At 44.1% G+C, this 11,250-nt stretch overlaps 1 long non-coding RNA gene across 1 annotated transcript; it reads left to right on the forward strand.

The window, feature by feature from the left end:
* The first annotated feature begins 7,067 nt into the window (after positions 1–7,067).
* On the forward strand, positions 7,068–10,903 carry LOC120318828. The gene is made up of 4 exons (XR_005559605.1): positions 7,068–7,197; positions 8,980–9,083; positions 9,317–9,431; positions 10,539–10,903. It is a non-coding gene; the product is annotated as an uncharacterized LOC120318828 (long non-coding RNA).
* The last annotated feature ends 347 nt before the right edge of the window (positions 10,904–11,250 follow it).

Genomic DNA, 11,250 nt, shown 5'->3' on the forward strand with positions numbered 1-11,250 from the left:
AGGGGTTGCTTGATAAAAAAATACAGGAAACCAGAAGTTCCCTTTAAGCTTTACATTTTTATTCAGCTGAACAAAGCTCCGAAGGAGAAGAAATCCGTGTATTTATTCCTTCTGATTACATAAGCAATCCACCCGGCAGAGCTGACACACACATAAGATCAAGATTTCGCCCCGTAAGTCTGGCACACTGTAGCTAAGAAGGGAGAAAGCAGAAGTAGCTAAAAATGTTCCCTTTGGGGGGTTTCCCTAAAGACCTCGGACGTTCCCGGGTGGGTTAGGACGTGGGCTGTTTTCCTTGCTGCCCTTTCACGACCTGCCTCCATGACTCTGCAAGGGCCCAAAGTCAGCGGGGCCCTCGGCTCATATTCACAATTGATACTTCCTATGCTGTCTCCTAATTTGGGTCAACACACTGATGATGTTTCCTAGCTGGGTCATGAAACGTCTGCAAGAAAACCACCAAGCTCAGAGAGCAGCAGGAACCCCCCCCCAGTTCAGCCCTAAGCTACACATTTTCTCTTCGGTTGGAACAACTAAACCAGCAGTTGGGAAAAGGATGTTCAGAGGTTCTGAAGGCCAAAATCTGACCTTGTGGTTTTTTCCCTCCCTACAAAGCTCAAGAGATGGAAAAGAAGCCCAAAAACAGGAAGGGGCATAATGTGAGATGGGCCAAAGAAGATCTCCAAAGTTTGGGCCCTGGGATCTTCTATAACGACATCTCCAAAATGGCTAAGGTAGGTTTTAGTCCAGCCTTTTGCCTTCTTCTTCTTGACCGTCCTTTCTGTCCTCCTCTTTAGCACCTGGAGATGTTCCAAAAAGCCAGTGTAACAGTGGGGACGGCATGATCCAAAGGCTGGAGTTCAGCTATCCATCCCATACAATCCATGGGATCAACGTATAAGAATGTATTAGAATCAAGATCATGTGAAGAGTTAATACCACTTTGTAGTGCCTCAATAAGGCAACACTTAGCATACTACATCCAGTTTTGATCACTACGATGTAAAAAAGATGTTGAGACCCTAGAAAGAGTGCAGAGAAGAGCAACAAAGATAATTAGACGGCTGGAGGCTAAAACATAGGAAGAACGATTGCAGAAATTGGGTATGTTTAGTTTAATGAAGAGAAGGACGAGGGGTGACAGGATAGCAGTGTTCCAGTATCTCAGGGGCTGCCACAAAGTAGAGGGAGTCAAGCTATTCTCCAAAGTACCTGAAGGCAGGACAAGAAGCAATGGATGGAAACTAATCCAGGAGAGAAGCAACCTAGAAATAAGGAGAAATTTCCTGACAGTTAGAACAATTAATCAGTGGAACAACCTGCCTCCAGAAGCTGTGAATGCTCCAACACTGGAGGTTTTTAAGAAGAGATTGGACAAGCATTTGTCTGAAATCATGTAGGGTTTCCTGCCTGAGCAGAGGGTTGGACTAGAAGACCTCCAAGGTCCCTTCCAACTCTGCTATTCTATTGTAATGGCTGGAAGAGGCAATTGCAGCTGCCATGTTGGCTTCTTTTTACCCACACCCTAATATCAGTGAACGTGATTGACAACATGGAATAAGCCCTGCCTCTCTGTACAATGTCCTTTCCCCAAATCTGGGTCAAAGTATTTGAACACCCCCCCCCCCCTTGTAGAGACAAGAAAGTCAAAAACCCTGATTCATCTCTGTGTGGTCTCCTTTTCTTCTCTCCGATAGGCCTTTGGTGAGCATCTCTCCCCCATAAACATCACATTGATGACATTGAAAATCATTGAGGCTCTCACACATGAGGAGAAGACCATTTGCCAGGCTGCGGGAGTACTACTCCTCTCCTTCCTGGAGGAATGTTGTATGGACATGGAGGAAGTAAGAAATGCAGGGTTTGGAGCAAAAGGGATATAGGAGATTTTGTAGAAAAGAAGGATGAGAATGGATGAGACCTTGTGCTCTGAGGACCTCTTGGTGATGACAACACTTTGGCTGGCTTTAAGAAAGTTAGGGCTGGATGGGAGACCACCAGGTAATCTTAAGGGTATAAAGTTGGGTAAACTTTCCAGAAGTAGGGTAAGGGCAAAACAAAATAGCCATATTGTTTTCATGAAAACTTTATTTAGAGAGCCACTTGGATAGAGGTTTTTTTTGGGCCCACAGTCACAATTCTGTGATGATATTTTGCCCCATCTACCGTGGCCAATGCAAATTCGGTTCAGTGTTGTCCATATCACAGGAGGCTTGATAAACCAGATGTTTTTTTCCAAAATGTAAGGCAAACTTTGACACTGTGTGGGCCAATTTTTTTCCCCAATGGGTGGGAGTGATCAACTCCACTGCATCTCCAGTGGAGACCGACACTGGAGCTCATCCCTCTGATCTCTGTTTTGCCGTAGCTACCCACAATCCTCACGGAAATTTACCACCGTCTCCCCAACATTAGTGAACCGGCCACAAAACAAAACACCCTGAAGTCCTTGTGTCACCTTGCATCTAAATGAGTGAAAGAAATGGTGGACTTTCTCCTGGAACGCTCCCCGGATTGGGATCACTAAGAACCTCAAGGAGATGATGACTCCTGTTTTCTTACGGTCTACGGAGATTCTCAATCATTCGTGATAGTGGAGAATATCTGTACTGGGGTGGAGGATGAGGGTGGAGGTTCGTCCTCCGAGCTTCTGCTTGGTTTCCGAATGTTTCATTACCAGGCTGGATTTGTGGGATGTCGGTGTTCTGCTTGTAAGGGCTTCAGGTGTGGGTTTGTCGAGTGAGGGGCTATGACTCATCCGTGATGGGGAGGTTACTTCTTTGGCTTTGGGCAGGGGGTTGGACTAGAAGACCTCCAAGGTCTCTTCCAGGCCTATGAACCTAGGAATGACAGAATAACAGAGTTGTTAGGGATCTTGGAGGTCTTCTAGTCCAACCCCCTGCTCAGACAGGAAACCCTATATCAGTGGTGGCGAACCTATGGCACCTGTGCCAGAGGCAGCACTCAGAGCCCTCTCTGTGGGCATGCGCGCTGTTTCCCCAGCAGAGTTCACCAGAGTAGCGAGCATTTGGCGTTCGGAAGCAACTGGGCAGGAAGTTACGAGCAAGCAGCATTTGGAAATGACGGGGCACTGAGTAAGCGAGCAAGCAAGCATGTGGCATTTGTAAGCGAAGGGGCAAGAAGTGGGCGAGCAAGCGGTGTTGGCCCCCCTGGATGCCCTGGAGATGGAGAGGGACTGGCTCCCACTGCCCTGGTCCCACCCAGCCTGGCAGCCCCCAAGGTGCTCACACAGGAGACGGTGAGCGCACGGGGCTGATAGCATCCGGCAGCAGGCGCTGTGTAGCCCGCTGTGAATACGGGCCGGCCCTCAGTAGCAGCTGCTGATGGTGTCAGGCAGTGGCCTTCCCAGCCCCTGCCTTGCCTTCCTTGTGTTGCCCTGCAGGATGAGTGTTCTGCCCAATGCCCCATCCACCAGAGACCCCCTGGATCTCCCCCAATCCTGCCCGGCACCCACAGGGGTCCCCCATCATGAGCAACATCGGAGCGACTGTGCCCACCTGGCCATGCTCACCCAGTCTGCTGTGACCGCTGCAGCCATGCCCACCCAGTGGGCCATACCCCTGCCCCCTCCCCCCCGAGGGTACCACAATGCTGATGCAGCCTGGCACTTTGCAATAGATAAGTGGGTTTTGGGTTGCGGTTTGGGCACTCGGTCACTAAAAGGTTTGCCATCACTGCCCTATATCATTTCAGACAAGTGGTTGTCCAATCTCTTCTTAAAAAGTGTTGGAGCATTCAGAACTTCTAGAGGCAAGTTGTTCCACTGGTTAATTGTTCTAACTGTCAGGAAATTCCTCCTTAGTTCTAAGTTGTTCTCTCCTTAATTAGTTTCCATCCACTGGAATGATGGATGATTTGTGTGGGTGAACGAGCCCTCTTGATGTGGAGCCCCCGTGGGACAGCTGCCCCATGTGCTGTGGCTTTTTGGGGGGACAGGTAGGAATGAAAGAGGGGGAAACTGAGCTGGTTTTAACTTTTATTGTTCTTTTAACCTTTATTGTTCTTTTCTATTCCAATTTCTTCATCCAGGAAGCTTTATATAAAATTCACGGGTTGAGGTTTTTAAACTTTGTGTCCAAAGTCCAGAAGTATCTACCTTAAATCATAATGGATATGGCCTACATCAGAAGAAACAAGTGTGCAATCAGACAATTTTATATATGGGAATAAACCAGTGAAATCAGAGGAAATGGGGAATACAACAAAGAAACAAAATAATATCAGACCAGTCTGGCCTTCGTATAGCCGGTCCGTGTCCTCAGTGGGGGCTTGTTGGGAGATCGTTACGATGGGTGATGTTGTCACCGAAAACTAAATATTGTTGGTTATTAGATGCGTTTAACCAGGAATTAGGCAAGTTTTGTGAGACCATGGGGACATCATCCACAACAGAAAGGCACCACCACCGTTTGTGTGGGGCACGGAGACAAGCCTCTCTCTCTCTGCCTCTGATAGCCACTTTCTCAGCAGAATCCCCAACTATCCCCCACATGTCCATATGGGGGGGGGATATTGACGGATTAAAATCTTCATCCTGGTTCATTCAAGCTGGGGATAAATAAGCAACATGGCGACTGCTTTAGAAAGAAGGTTGCAGTTTATTGAAGAGCCAGACAGCAAGGCAGTTCTTGTAGGAAAGAAGGGGGGGGGGAAGAGTTGAGCACATGTGGCTAGTAGGTTTTTATACCCCTCTTGAGCCTTTTGTTTAAAGTAGTTTCCTGTTCCTGTTTCAGGCTTTGTATTTCCTGTGTCACGTATTCTGACCTGAGTGTGCCTCTCTAGCATTCCTGTTGTTGGTGGGTTAATCCCATCACATACCCTGCTTCCCTGGCGCTAGGGCTAGTGACTCCCAGGGTTTGGGCGGGGTATGCAGATTTTACGTGTCTTTGTCTTCTCCTAGCTTCCATGTAAGGACCCAACCCACTTTGCATCTTAAGAAGACAGAACTCTTGGAATATTTCTTCCAACAGGCATCTTTATTAAGAGAAAATGGTTGCAGGCATTCTAGACAGGACCTGGGGCCCAAGTCCTACAGTTCAAGATTTTAAGGGGCCCCAGCAGCCCCACCCCACCCCACCATCTGTCCAGTGACAATCCCAGGCGTTACATTTCCACCCCCTTTTTCCTCACTGCCGGTGGAAGGGAGACTTCAGAGAGCAGTAGATGAAAGCTGATGACTCCATTGTTATGGTTAGTCCTTTTGGTGGTATCCACATTCAGTCCCTTTTGAAGCTGTACCAAAGGAAGTGAGGGCCATAAAACCCCTTTGTTCACCCCCCCCTTCCCTTCATCGTACGACAGAATCCAGAGAGGGCAGAAATGGGGTTTTCCATAGTCGATAACTAGAGATGAAATATAATTGGATTCTGACATCCTGCCCCCTTAAAAAAAAGACAGATCCACCTGAAAGAAAACAAAACAGGTATAAAAATTAGTCAGGCTTGTTAGGATATTCTGTGTGAAACTGCTTTAATAGCTTTGGAGCTTTGACATGACGTTTATGGACCCACTCATTTTATGAGGCAGGGAGGTATTTCCATGTAACTAGGTACTGAGTCGCTCCATGATACCTCCTAGAGTCAAGGATTTCCTTTATTTCGAAGTGTTGCTCGCCCTCCACCATGATTGGAGGTGGTGGGGGGGGGATTTTTGGCCGTAAAGGTGACTGACGCTCTCTTTTCAGCAAGCTGCAATGAAAAATTGGGTGTATTTGCCTGAGATTTTTGGATAATTCTAATTCTACTGTTACTGGGTTTATTATTCTTTTAATTGGAAAAGGCCCTATATATTTTGGTCCAAGTTTTTTACAGGGTTATAGAGACTTTAGGTATTTTGTAGATAAGTACACCATTTCACCTATAATGAATTGTGTAGGCTCAACCCTTTTTTTATCGGCTTGTGCTTTGTATGCCTGCCTCGCTTCACCTAGTGCTTTTCTAACTATTGGCCAGGTGTTTTGTAATTGTTCCATCCATTCTTTCAGTGATGGGATCGCCAGTTCGTTTGGGGTTAATTCTGGCATGGGGTTGAAACTTTGACAGGAGTGTAACCTGTGCTGGAGTGGACTGCATTATTGTAGGCAACTTCTGCAAAAGGGAGTAAGTCCACCCACCCGGTCTGTTGGAAATTAAGAAAACATCTTAGATATTGCTCGAATACTGAGTTCATTTTTTCAGCTCCCCCATTCCCCTGTGAGTGGTGGCTAGATGTCACTCCCTGAGTGGTCCCTAAGAGGGATAAAAATTCCTTCCAAAATGCAGACATAAATTGCACTCCCCTATCAGAGATGATGCATTGGGGTGCTCTGTGCAATCTGTAAATGTGCTGGATGAAAAGTTTTGCTAAGGCTTTTGCAGTGGGAATCTTTTGGCAAGGGATAAAATGCACCTGTTTGGAAAACAAATCCGTGACCGTCCAGACAACAGTATTCCCATTGCTTTCTGGCAATTCCACTATAAAATCCATGGCTATTTCCCTCCAGAGGGCTGAGGGATCTGCCACTGTTTGTAATAGTCCTGGCGATTTCCCTTGCAACCTCTTTGCAGTCGCATATTTTGGGCAGCTGGCTACATAGCTTTCTATGTCCTTTATGGATGGCCACCAAAATTGCCATTGAATTAAGTGTAAAATTTTTACAAATCCAAAATGCCCTGCTGATTTTGTGTCATGGGAAAGCTGCATGAATGTGACTCTTTGGGTTGTTGGTATATATAACTTTTCCCCTACCCAAGGCAGCCCATCTCTCATTGTGCACACATTTTTGTTTTTCTGGAACCATTCATCTGTTTCCAAACTTTTCTGGAATTCAATTCTGGTTTGGCTGCCCAGCTACAGTTTTAATTTAGCTTGGGCTCTGGTGGTCACTGGCGCTGCCAGTTGTGACTCTACCATCATCGGTTTAGAGTCGGTGGCTCGTGTGCTGTTATATTGGGGCATGCATCTGCCAGGAAGTTCTTTCCCCCCAGCCAATGCTTGAGCATTAATTGGGACTGGTGAAAATGCTGGGAATTTGAATTTGCCTGACCTGCCTTTTGCCTCCATTCTTCAGGACTTCGTGCTGGGAGGTGGGGACCTGATAGACCTCTCGGGCAGCTGTTTCCACCACAAGCTCGACACTGGGGCTCTTCTGCCAAATTTGTGCATGCACAAGAAGCAGAACGCGTGGCTGTCCCACAGGTGTGGCCATATGTGATAGGTAAAGAGGGGGAAAGCGACTTCATAGTCACAGACAGGGAGGATGTTGGGAAAGGGGCTGCCCGTCACAGCAGTAGGTGCCATACGGCCGGATAGGTCTAATCCCTGGCGGCAGCACCTGAAAGGCTCTGGACACGGCACTAAGGCTGGCACAGGTCCAGACACTGCTTCTTCTCCCCAAAGGCAGAGCAGGTGCCCCACAAAAGGGGATGCCCGTCCGGTACATGCCTCAGCAAGGACAAGTAACAAAAATACTGGGGAAGGGGCCACACATTTCTTTAAAAGACGTCATACCCAGTTTAGAATGTTAAGGAGGGACTTTGATTTAATCTGCCAGGACATAAAAATAGACTAACCCAAAGGAGTCGTGTTTGTTTTCATTGTTAATATCTTGTATACTGACTGCAGCTATATATTATATACCTCAACAGATCTCCAGTCTTCTTTGCAGATGTCATAGGAGGAGGCCTTCATTGCTCTTCCTGCAACACTGACAAAATGCCATATTTTAAAGAGACAAACTTACTGACAGTGATTCAAAACACTAAAACTAAAAATTCTCAAAACATTCGGAGAGTGGGCTGACTTCTTGCGCAGAGTCTGGGCGCCCCAAACGCCCACGTCCCCGCTTTAGCTTCTCTCTCCCCAGACCAGGAAGTCTGGTTTACTCATGGTGGGAGAGAGGATCCCTTAGATCTCTTGGGCAGCTGTTTCTACCACAAGCTTAAGACAGCAAAAATGTGATTTCTATTAAATAATGGCAATTATCACTAAATATATGAATTCATCTAATTCTTGGTTGGCTTCTTCATTGCCACCTTATCTAGATTCCTCAGCCAGGTTTAATACCAATACATTGAAATAAAATTGAGATGGTTCATGTTTTGTGTGAACCACTGTGTTTTACATTTTGTAAACAATTTAACTAAAATGATCATTTTCTACCTCAGAATGAATAACCTTTATTGCCCTGTGGAGCATCTACAGCAGTTAATTGGGGTTGCACATGTGTATGGAAATACTGACATGGATATAAATATGCACTTATTTGTATATCTATATCCCAGATTCTTTTCCTAAAAAGGAAGTTTAGCCTAACAGCCTCTTTCTCTCTGCTGACATCACAGAGAAATTATCTTATGGAAAACAAAGTTACGTAATTTCTCTCATGACCATGAAAAATATCACCGTGAAGAAATTCTTCTTAATGAAGGAAAATTATCAAGCAAATAACTGATTCACAATTCATTTTATTTTTTTATAGTTGTTTGCCCCCCAAAGTCACTGATTTAACATGTGTTGCTACACAAATTCAGTAATTCAATAATTCTTTAATTAAATACTACCATTTTAGTAGTATTCAGCAAATTTATGAAAAAGGAGTATATTCAGTTGATCTGATCTCAGTTCCGATTGATAATTCTTTGATGCCACCTGGCTACCCATCAGGAAAGTGACCGAGGAAATAAATCTGGTTTGATAAACCTGAGGTGTCTTTGTTTATGTGTGTATGACAAGAAGGACCTAAATAATGAGGGTAATGAAGTAGTTCATAGGGGCAGAAGGTATTTACAGAAGCTGAACTTTTCAGTGTCCTTAGTGGCATATTTTATTAATTCTTATGATTTTGATTGTTTTTAAACTCTCTCCTTGACACAACTGCCAAATTCTCAGGCATTCAAAAGATCTTACGACACATCAAGAAGAGGCAGGGCGTAATTTACATTTCATGAAATTTCCTGCTCTGTTCTTCCTCATTTATAGAAAGTCAAGCAGAATCAAGATCTGAGTTGCAGGGTTCAAAAATAAGATCGGGAGAAGGCGGAAGTCCTGAGAGGAAATAACAATATGAAAGAAGAATTTAAAAGGTGAGAAATATTTAGATAGTAATCTTGACTTTTTTCTTTCAGATTCAAATGGATTGATTGGCGTCCTGAGGCCAGACATAAACAAGATACCTTTTTAGATATCTAAATGTGATTAGGAAAAAAACAAAATATAATGGACTATAAAAATAATTAAGGCTGTAGTGACACTTGGCGATGTGAATAAAAAAACTAAGGAGGCTTATTTTTCTCTCTTCTCCATAATTTTTGGGAAGACAACAGAAATCTCAAGGCTGCTGTCGGAAAAAGACGAGCTCCGATTGAAGAACAAGGAGCGTTTGGTGAAAAAGGACCAATTGCAGAAAAAGAGTTTGAAGAAAGACAGAGCAGGTAAGAACTTCTAGATAGCAACCCTGAATTTCTCTTCCAGAATTTTATATTTAATTTTGGTACGTAAGAGAAAAAAAGAATATATATATATATATATTTGTTTTCTGAGGTTTTCGCAGGTATTTGTATATAGGTCTTTGGTTGTTCGGGTTTTCTCCTGCGTAAAATTGGAAGTGTCTTGGCGACGTTTCAACGAAGTCACATTCATCATCTTCAGGCTGGTGTTTTCAGCTTCTTGCTTTGAGCTTGCTTTAACTACCAGTGGGGGTATGAACTGATTGGGTGGGAGCTTGGCTGTGTTCTGGCAGTTAAAAGGAAGAAACAGCTAAGACCACACATTGCTGCTCAAAGCAAGAAGCTGAAAACACCAGCCTGAAGATGACGAATGGGACTTCGTCGAAACGTTGCCAAGACACTTCCAATTTTACGCGGGAGAAAACCCGAACAACCAAAGACCTACATACAAATACCCGCGAAAACCTCAGAAAACAAATATATATATATATATATATATATCTATATATATATATATATATATATATATATATATATATATATATATATTTATATATATATATATAAACATATATAAAGATCTAATGTGTCAGAAGAACAATTTTGGGTTCCAACTCAAGTCAGTGTTGTGCAAGAATAAATAAAAATAACATCCAGGCAACTGTGAGGAAAGGAGAATTATTTATCCCCCCAAGAAAGGGGGTTTGCCTACGGGGGCAGCTGCAGAGAAATGGGGTGCAGAGCGATTCTTTTGCAGGGGGGCTTCTCCTGGGAGTGCAAGTGTGTGTGTGACCCTTGAGGGCTGTGAGTGTGTGTACGTGCGGACCTCAGAGAAGGGGTGGGTTAAATCAAGTAATGTGGATTGAGTCTCCTTGTTTGAACTGTAATTATGCTTACATTTTGTTAATTGAGTTTTGTGTGCTTGCTTGTGTGTGTTTACCACTTGAAATAAGTATTTAATTAATTTTTATGTTTGTGTAAGTTTAAAGGAGTTTGGAGGCTGTTAATCAGAACTTTGTGGAGACCCGGGTCAGTTGATTCCCTGTGTAATATTTCTAACACAGTTGTAAGATTTATGAATTCTCCCCACAGGCTCTTGGTCTTCCTTCAGGGTCTTCACCAAGGACCCCACCACCATTTTGCCCACCTCCCCTCCTCCTCCTCCTCTCGTTGCTTCCAGCCCAGCAGCTCTTCCCAGCCGTGAAGGAGAAGGGAACAGTTCAAAGGGTGCTGGGAGGCATCAGGACCAGCAGAATTTTGCCCCCCCATCCTCCTCCTTGAAATGATTGTTATGTTTCTCCTTTCCAAGTTTGTCGCATCAATTTCTAATCAATATCGCAGATTTTCAAACACCAAGAGTGAGATTGTCCTTGCTGCAAATCATTATTTATGTATCCATTAGATAAATTACAATAAATTGCACCTCTGTATCTTCTCACAAAATAAAATTTTTAGCTAGCAAAACTTTATGAATAAAGTTGGGAGCTTCATTTTTGTATTATATTTCTTCTCCTGGAAATGACAAATAAAAGAAAGAATACCTGCAGAGCTTTCTGTAAATATTATTTCCACATTTTTTGCAGCCATTCCCATTCTCCCCACATTGGAAATGAGACTTTTGGGGGGAGTGATAATGTTTCCACAATGGCAGCACAATTCGACTGCTGTGACTAAGAGCCAAACAGGATCCGTCCCCTGGATGGGGGGGGGTCTCTATGAAGTTCAATAATACGGATAGTCCTTGACTTACAGCACAACTGAGCCCAAAATTTGCATTGCTAAGCAAATCAGTTTTGCTCCATTT

This window comes from Crotalus tigris, unplaced genomic scaffold (assembly GCF_016545835.1).
Source record: "Crotalus tigris isolate CLP2741 ecotype Arizona unplaced genomic scaffold, ASM1654583v1 scf7180000020463.618913, whole genome shotgun sequence".
Taxonomy (NCBI): Eukaryota; Metazoa; Chordata; class Lepidosauria; order Squamata; family Viperidae; genus Crotalus; species Crotalus tigris.